This window comes from Salmo salar, chromosome 08 (assembly GCF_965601325.2).
Source record: "Salmo salar chromosome 08, fSalSal1, whole genome shotgun sequence".
In the NCBI taxonomy this organism is placed as follows: domain Eukaryota; kingdom Metazoa; phylum Chordata; class Actinopteri; order Salmoniformes; family Salmonidae; genus Salmo; species Salmo salar.
In genome coordinates this window covers 5500001-5507500 of record NC_138298.1, presented here as the reverse complement: position 1 = coordinate 5507500, position 7500 = coordinate 5500001, and the positions used below count along the sequence as shown (strand labels likewise).

The following is a 7500-nucleotide window of genomic DNA, read 5'->3' as shown; positions in this document are numbered from 1 at the left end:
TTGCTACAACATATATAGTCAAAGTGAGTCTGATAAAACAGACATTTAGTCAATTCATCATTAAATGCTTACTACAAGGCAGTGTTGCTGATGAAATAGTGCAAGAGCACACCCTCGTGGACAAAATGCTTACAGCACCTGGTATTCCCAGGCGGTCTCCCATCCAAGTACTAACCAGGCCCGACCCTGCTTAGCTTCCGAGATCGGGCGTACCCAGGCTGGTATGGCCGTAAGCGAGAAACAATCTCTTGCTACAACATATATAGTCAAAGTGAGTGTGATAAACAGACATTGCATTTTCACCAATTAGATAAGCAGCTTGAACTTTGTGTCACTGAAAAAGTAGAAGAAATTACAAACACTGTTCCCATCACTTTTTAGCACAGGTAGTTGGATAAAATACAAACTTTATTTCCTTTCATCATTTGAACAGGGCAAAGGAGCATAAAGCACACACAAGCTGCATTCAGCAACAATATTCTTGTTTGTCTTATAAATACAAGGCAGATGCTAATTGAAAACACAAGGAAATTTGATCCTATTAAAAAGGCAGGAAGCTGCATTTTGTCAATTCATCATTAAATGCTTACTACAAGGCAGTGTTGCTGATGAAATAGTGCAAGAGCACACCCTCGTGGACAAAATGCTTACAGCACCTGGTATTCCCAGGCGGTCTCCCATCCAAGTACTAACCAGGCCCGACCCTGCTTAGCTTCCGAGATCAGGCGTACCCAGGCTGGTATGGCCGTAAGCGAGAAACAATCTCTTGCTACAACATATATAGTCAAAGTGAGTCTGATAAAACAGACATTTAGTCAATTCATCATTAAATGCTTACTACAAGGCAGTGTTGCTGATGAAATAGTGCAAGAGCACACCCTCGTGGACAAAATGCTTACAGCACCTGGTATTCCCAGGCGGTCTCCCATCCAAGTACTAACCAGGCCCGACCCTGCTTTGCTTCCGAGATCGGGCGTACCCAGGCTGGTATGGCCGTAAGCGAGAAACAATCTCTTGCTACAACATATATAGTCAAAGTGAGTGTGATAAACAGACATTGCATTTTCACCAATTAGATAAGCAGCTTGAACTTTGTGTCACTGAAAAAGTAGAAGAAATTACAAACACTGTTCCCATCACTTTTTAGCACAGGTAGTTGGATAAAATACAAACTTTATTTCCTTTCATCATTTGAACAGGGCAAAGGAGCATAAAGCACACACAAGCTGCATTCAGCAACAATATTCTTGTTTGTCTTATAAATACAAGGCAGATGCTAATTGAAAACACAAGGAAATTTGATCCTATTAAAAAAGGCAGGAAGCTGCATTTTGTCAATTCATCATTAAATGCTTACTACAAGGCAGTGTTGCTGATGAAATAGTGCAAGAGCACACCCTCGTGGACAAAATGCTTACAGCACCTGGTATTCCCAGGCGGTCTCCCATCCAAGTACTAACCAGGCCCGACCCTGCTTAGCTTCCGAGATCAGACGAGATCGGGCGTACCCAGGCTGATATGGCCGTAAGCGAGAATCAATCTCTTGCTACAACATATATAGTCAAAGTGAGTCTGATAAAACAGACATTTAGTCAATTCATCATTAAATGCTTACTACAAGGCAGTGTTGCTGATGAAATAGTGCAAGAGCACACCCTCGTGGACAAAATGCTTACAGCACCTGGTATTCCCAGGCGGTCTCCCATCCAAGTACTAACCAGGCCCGACCCTGCTTAGCTTCCGAGATCAGACGAGATCGGGCGTACCCAGGCTGATATGGCCGTAAGCGAGAAACAATCTCTTGCTACAACATATATAGTCAAAGTGAGTCTGATAAAACAGACATTTAGTCAATTCATCATTAAATGCTTACTACAAGGCAGTGTTGCTGATGAAATAGTGCAAGAGCACACCCTCGTGGACAAAATGCTTACAGCACCTGGTATTCCCAGGCGGTCTCCCATCCAAGTACTAACCAGGCCCGACCCTGCTTAGCTTCCGAGATCGGGCGTACCCAGGCTGGTATGGCCGTAAGCGAGAAACAATCTCTTGCTACAACATATATAGTCAAAGTGAGTGTGATAAACAGACATTGCATTTTCACCAATTAGATAAGCAGCTTGAACTTTGTGTCACTGAAAAAGTAGAAGAAATTACAAACACTGTTCCCATCACTTTTTAGCACAGGTAGTTGGATAAAATACAAACTTTATTTCCTTTCATCATTTGAACAGGGCAAAGGAGCATAAAGCACACACAAGCTGCATTCAGCAACAATATTCTTGTTTGTCTTATAAATACAAGGCAGATGCTAATTGAAAACACAAGGAAATTTGATCCTATTAAAAAGGCAGGAAGCTGCATTTTGTCAATTCATCATTAAATGCTTACTACAAGGCAGTGTTGCTGATGAAATAGTGCAAGAGCACACCCTCGTGGACAAAATGCTTACAGCACCTGGTATTCCCAGGCGGTCTCCCATCCAAGTACTAACCAGGCCCGACCCTGCTTAGCTTCCGAGATCAGACGAGATCGGGCGTACCCAGGCTGGTATGGCCGTAAGCGAGAAACAATCTCTTGCTACAACATATATAGTCAAAGTGAGTCTGATAAAACAGACATTTAGTCAATTCATCATTAAATGCTTACTACAAGGCAGTGTTGCTGATGAAATAGTGCAAGAGCACACCCTCGTGGACAAAATGCTTACAGCACCTGGTATTCCCAGGCGGTCTCCCATCCAAGTACTAACCAGGCCCGACCCTGCTTAGCTTCCGAGATCAGACGAGATCGGGCGTACCCAGGCTGGTATGGCCGTAAGCGAGAAACAATCTCTTGCTACAACATATATAGTCAAAGTGAGTCTGATAAAAAGACATTGCATTTTCACCAATTAGATAAGCAGCTTGAACTTTGTGTCACTGAAAAAGTAGAAGAAATTACAAACACTGTTCCCATCACTTTTTAGCACAGGTAGTTGGATAAAATACAAACTTTATTTCCTTTCATCATTTGAACAGGGCAAAGGAGCATAAAGCACACACAAGCTGCATTCAGCAACAATATTCTTGTTTGTCTTATAAATACAAGGCAGATGCTAATTGAAAACACAAGGAAATTTGATCCTATTAAAAAGGCAGGAAGCTGCATTTTGTCAATTCATCATTAAATGCTTACTACAAGGCAGTGTTGCTGATGAAATAGTGCAAGAGCACACCCTCGTGGACAAAATGCTTACAGCACCTGGTATTCCCAGGCGGTCTCCCATCCAAGTACTAACCAGGCCCGACCCTGCTTAGCTTCCGAGATCAGACGAGATCGGGCGTACCCAGGCTGATATGGCCGTAAGCGAGAATCAATCTCTTGCTACAACATATATAGTCAAAGTGAGTCTGATAAAACAGACATTTAGTCAATTCATCATTAAATGCTTACTACAAGGCAGTGTTGCTGATGAAATAGTGCAAGAGCACACCCTCGTGGACAAAATGCTTACAGCACCTGGTATTCCCAGGCGGTCTCCCATCCAAGTACTAACCAGGCCCGACCCTGCTTAGCTTCCGAGATCGGGCGTACCCAGGCTGGTATGGCCGTAAGCGAGAAACAATCTCTTGCTACAACATATATAGTCAAAGTGAGTGTGATAAACAGACATTGCATTTTCACCAATTAGATAAGCAGCTTGAACTTTGTGTCACTGAAAAAGTAGAAGAAATTACAAACACTGTTCCCATCACTTTTTAGCACAGGTAGTTGGATAAAATACAAACTTTATTTCCTTTCATCATTTGAACAGGGCAAAGGAGCATAAAGCACACACAAGCTGCATTCAGCAACAATATTCTTGTTTGTCTTATAAATACAAGGCAGATGCTAATTGAAAACACAAGGAAATTTGATCCTATTAAAAAGGCAGGAAGCTGCATTTTGTCAATTCATCATTAAATGCTTACTACAAGGCAGTGTTGCTGACGAAATAGTGCAAGAGCACACCCTCGTGGACAAAATGCTTACAGCACCTGGTATTCCCAGGCGGTCTCCCATCCAAGTACTAACCAGGCCCGACCCTGCTTAGCTTCCGAGATCAGACGAGATCGGGCGTACCCAGGCTGGTATGGCCGTAAGCGAGAAACAATCTCTTGCTACAACATATATAGTCAAAGTGAGTCTGATAAAACAGACATTTAGTCAATTCATCATTAAATGCTTACTACAAGGCAGTGTTGCTGATGAAATAGTGCAAGAGCACACCCTCGTGGACAAAATGCTTACAGCACCTGGTATTCCCAGGCGGTCTCCCATCCAAGTACTAACCAGGCCCGACCCTGCTTAGCTTCCGAGATCAGACGAGATCGGGCGTACCCAGGCTGGTATGGCCGTAAGCGAGAAACAATCTCTTGCTACAACATATATAGTCAAAGTGAGTCTGATAAAAAGACATTGCATTTTCACCAATTAGATAAGCAGCTTGAACTTTGTGTCACTGAAAAAGTAGAAGAAATTACAAACACTGTTCCCATCACTTTTTAGCACAGGTAGTTGGATAAAATACAAACTTTATTTCCTTTCATCATTTGAACAGGGCAAAGGAGCATAAAGCACACACAAGCTGCATTCAGCAACAATATTCTTGTTTGTCTTATAAATACAAGGCAGATGCTAATTGAAAACACAAGGAAATTTGATCCTATTAAAAAGGCAGGAAGCTGCATTTTGTCAATTCATCATTAAATGCTTACTACAAGGCAGTGTTGCTGATGAAATAGTGCAAGAGCACACCCTCGTGGACAAAATGCTTACAGCACCTGGTATTCCCAGGCGGTCTCCCATCCAAGTACTAACCAGGCCCGACCCTGCTTAGCTTCCGAGATCAGACGAGATCGGGCGTACCCAGGCTGATATGGCCGTAAGCGAGAATCAATCTCTTGCTACAACATATATAGTCAAAGTGAGTCTGATAAAACAGACATTTAGTCAATTCATCATTAAATGCTTACTACAAGGCAGTGTTGCTGATGAAATAGTGCAAGAGCACACCCTCGTGGACAAAATGCTTACAGCACCTGGTATTCCCAGGCGGTCTCCCATCCAAGTACTAACCAGGCCCGACCCTGCTTAGCTTCCGAGATCGGGCGTACCCAGGCTGGTATGGCCGTAAGCGAGAAACAATCTCTTGCTACAACATATATAGTCAAAGTGAGTGTGATAAACAGACATTGCATTTTCACCAATTAGATAAGCAGCTTGAACTTTGTGTCACTGAAAAAGTAGAAGAAATTACAAACACTGTTCCCATCACTTTTTAGCACAGGTAGTTGGATAAAATACAAACTTTATTTCCTTTCATCATTTGAACAGGGCAAAGGAGCATAAAGCACACACAAGCTGCATTCAGCAACAATATTCTTGTTTGTCTTATAAATACAAGGCAGATGCTAATTGAAAACACAAGGAAATTTGATCCTATTAAAAAGGCAGGAAGCTGCATTTTGTCAATTCATCATTAAATGCTTACTACAAGGCAGTGTTGCTGACGAAATAGTGCAAGAGCACACCCTCGTGGACAAAATGCTTACAGCACCTGGTATTCCCAGGCGGTCTCCCATCCAAGTACTAACCAGGCCCGACCCTGCTTAGCTTCCGAGATCAGACGAGATCGGGCGTACCCAGGCTGGTATGGCCGTAAGCGAGAAACAATCTCTTGCTACAACATATATAGTCAAAGTGAGTCTGATAAAAAGACATTGCATTTTCACCAATTAGATAAGCAGCTTGAACTTTGTGTCACTGAAAAAGTAGAAGAAATTACAAACACTGTTCCCATCACTTTTTAGCACAGGTAGTTGGATAAAATACAAACTTTATTTCCTTTCATCATTTGAACAGGGCAAAGGAGCATAAAGCACACACAAGCTGCATTCAGCAACAATATTCTTGTTTGTCTTATAAATACAAGGCAGATGCTAATTGAAAACACAAGGAAATTTGATCCTATTAAAAAGGCAGGAAGCTGCATTTTGTCAATTCATCATTAAATGCTTACTACAAGGCAGTGTTGCTGATGAAATAGTGCAAGAGCACACCCTCGTGGACAAAATGCTTACAGCACCTGGTATTCCCAGGCGGTCTCCCATCCAAGTACTAACCAGGCCCGACCCTGCTTAGCTTCCGAGATCAGACGAGATCGGGCGTACCCAGGCTGATATGGCCGTAAGCGAGAATCAATCTCTTGCTACAACATATATAGTCAAAGTGAGTCTGATAAAACAGACATTTAGTCAATTCATCATTAAATGCTTACTACAAGGCAGTGTTGCTGATGAAATAGTGCAAGAGCACACCCTCGTGGACAAAATGCTTACAGCACCTGGTATTCCCAGGCGGTCTCCCATCCAAGTACTAACCAGGCCCGACCCTGCTTAGCTTCCGAGATCGGGCGTACCCAGGCTGGTATGGCCGTAAGCGAGAAACAATCTCTTGCTACAACATATATAGTCAAAGTGAGTGTGATAAACAGACATTGCATTTTCACCAATTAGATAAGCAGCTTGAACTTTGTGTCACTGAAAAAGTAGAAGAAATTACAAACACTGTTCCCATCACTTTTTAGCACAGGTAGTTGGATAAAATACAAACTTTATTTCCTTTCATCATTTGAACAGGGCAAAGGAGCATAAAGCACACACAAGCTGCATTCAGCAACAATATTCTTGTTTGTCTTATAAATACAAGGCAGATGCTAATTGAAAACACAAGGAAATTTGATCCTATTAAAAAGGCAGGAAGCTGCATTTTGTCAATTCATCATTAAATGCTTACTACAAGGCAGTGTTGCTGATGAAATAGTGCAAGAGCACACCCTCGTGGACAAAATGCTTACAGCACCTGGTATTCCCAGGCGGTCTCCCATCCAAGTACTAACCAGGCCCGACCCTGCTTAGCTTCCGAGATCAGACGAGATCGGGCGTACCCAGGCTGGTATGGCCGTAAGCGAGAAACAATCTCTTGCTACAACATATATAGTCAAAGTGAGTCTGATAAAACAGACATTTAGTCAATTCATCATTAAATGCTTACTACAAGGCAGTGTTGCTGATGAAATAGTGCAAGAGCACACCCTCGTGGACAAAATGCTTACAGCACCTGGTATTCCCAGGCGGTCTCCCATCCAAGTGCTAACCAGGCCCGACCCTGCTTAGCTTCCGAGATCAGACGAGATCGGGCGTACCCAGGCTGGTATGGCCGTAAGCGAGAAACAATCTCTTGCTACAACATATATAGTCAAAGTGAGTCTGATAAAACAGACATTTAGTCAATTCATCATTAAATGCTTACTACAAGGCAGTGTTGCTGATGAAATAGTGCAAGAGCACACCCTCGTGGACAAAATGCTTACAGCACCTGGTATTCCCAGGCGGTCTCCCATCCAAGTACTAACCAGGCCCGACCCTGCTTAGCTTCCGAGATCGGGCGTACCCAGGCTGGTATGGCCGTAAGCGA

The 7500-nt window shown here is 42.9% G+C and overlaps 12 non-coding genes and 8 pseudogenes across 12 annotated transcripts; all 20 read right to left on the bottom strand.

Moving 5' to 3' along the window:
- Positions 1 to 126: 126 nt before the first annotated feature.
- Positions 127 to 235, bottom strand: LOC145853125 (uncharacterized; annotated as a pseudogene).
- A 409-nt stretch (positions 236 to 644) lies between these two features.
- LOC145853289 (uncharacterized) lies at positions 645 to 753 on the bottom strand (annotated as a pseudogene).
- Positions 754 to 892: 139 nt separating this feature from the next.
- Positions 893 to 1001, bottom strand: LOC145853247 (uncharacterized; annotated as a pseudogene).
- A 410-nt stretch (positions 1002 to 1411) lies between these two features.
- On the bottom strand, positions 1412 to 1530 carry LOC145883851 (5S ribosomal RNA). The gene has a single exon (XR_014395427.1). It is a non-coding gene; the product is annotated as a 5S ribosomal RNA (ribosomal RNA).
- A 139-nt stretch (positions 1531 to 1669) lies between these two features.
- On the bottom strand, positions 1670 to 1788 carry LOC145883850 (5S ribosomal RNA). Its single transcript, XR_014395426.1, has one exon. It is a non-coding gene; the product is annotated as a 5S ribosomal RNA (ribosomal RNA).
- A 139-nt stretch (positions 1789 to 1927) lies between these two features.
- Positions 1928 to 2036, bottom strand: LOC145853124 (uncharacterized; annotated as a pseudogene).
- Positions 2037 to 2445: 409 nt separating this feature from the next.
- On the bottom strand, positions 2446 to 2564 carry LOC145857320 (5S ribosomal RNA). The gene has a single exon (XR_014378217.1). It is a non-coding gene; the product is annotated as a 5S ribosomal RNA (ribosomal RNA).
- A 139-nt stretch (positions 2565 to 2703) lies between these two features.
- On the bottom strand, positions 2704 to 2822 carry LOC145857319 (5S ribosomal RNA). Its single transcript, XR_014378216.1, has one exon. It is a non-coding gene; the product is annotated as a 5S ribosomal RNA (ribosomal RNA).
- Positions 2823 to 3231: 409 nt separating this feature from the next.
- LOC145883849 (5S ribosomal RNA) lies at positions 3232 to 3350 on the bottom strand. The gene has a single exon (XR_014395425.1). It is a non-coding gene; the product is annotated as a 5S ribosomal RNA (ribosomal RNA).
- A 139-nt stretch (positions 3351 to 3489) lies between these two features.
- On the bottom strand, positions 3490 to 3598 carry LOC145853122 (uncharacterized; annotated as a pseudogene).
- Positions 3599 to 4007: 409 nt separating this feature from the next.
- On the bottom strand, positions 4008 to 4126 carry LOC145857318 (5S ribosomal RNA). Its single transcript, XR_014378215.1, has one exon. It is a non-coding gene; the product is annotated as a 5S ribosomal RNA (ribosomal RNA).
- Positions 4127 to 4265: 139 nt separating this feature from the next.
- On the bottom strand, positions 4266 to 4384 carry LOC145857317 (5S ribosomal RNA). Its single transcript, XR_014378214.1, has one exon. It is a non-coding gene; the product is annotated as a 5S ribosomal RNA (ribosomal RNA).
- Positions 4385 to 4793: 409 nt separating this feature from the next.
- Positions 4794 to 4912, bottom strand: LOC145883848 (5S ribosomal RNA). The gene has a single exon (XR_014395424.1). It is a non-coding gene; the product is annotated as a 5S ribosomal RNA (ribosomal RNA).
- Positions 4913 to 5051: 139 nt separating this feature from the next.
- Positions 5052 to 5160, bottom strand: LOC145853121 (uncharacterized; annotated as a pseudogene).
- A 409-nt stretch (positions 5161 to 5569) lies between these two features.
- Positions 5570 to 5688, bottom strand: LOC145857316 (5S ribosomal RNA). The gene has a single exon (XR_014378213.1). It is a non-coding gene; the product is annotated as a 5S ribosomal RNA (ribosomal RNA).
- Positions 5689 to 6097: 409 nt separating this feature from the next.
- Positions 6098 to 6216, bottom strand: LOC145883847 (5S ribosomal RNA). Its single transcript, XR_014395423.1, has one exon. It is a non-coding gene; the product is annotated as a 5S ribosomal RNA (ribosomal RNA).
- Positions 6217 to 6355: 139 nt separating this feature from the next.
- LOC145853120 (uncharacterized) lies at positions 6356 to 6464 on the bottom strand (annotated as a pseudogene).
- A 409-nt stretch (positions 6465 to 6873) lies between these two features.
- Positions 6874 to 6992, bottom strand: LOC145857315 (5S ribosomal RNA). The gene has a single exon (XR_014378212.1). It is a non-coding gene; the product is annotated as a 5S ribosomal RNA (ribosomal RNA).
- Positions 6993 to 7131: 139 nt separating this feature from the next.
- On the bottom strand, positions 7132 to 7250 carry LOC145886600 (5S ribosomal RNA). The gene has a single exon (XR_014398185.1). It is a non-coding gene; the product is annotated as a 5S ribosomal RNA (ribosomal RNA).
- A 139-nt stretch (positions 7251 to 7389) lies between these two features.
- LOC145853119 (uncharacterized) lies at positions 7390 to 7498 on the bottom strand (annotated as a pseudogene).
- Between the last annotated feature and the right edge of the window lie 2 nt (positions 7499 to 7500).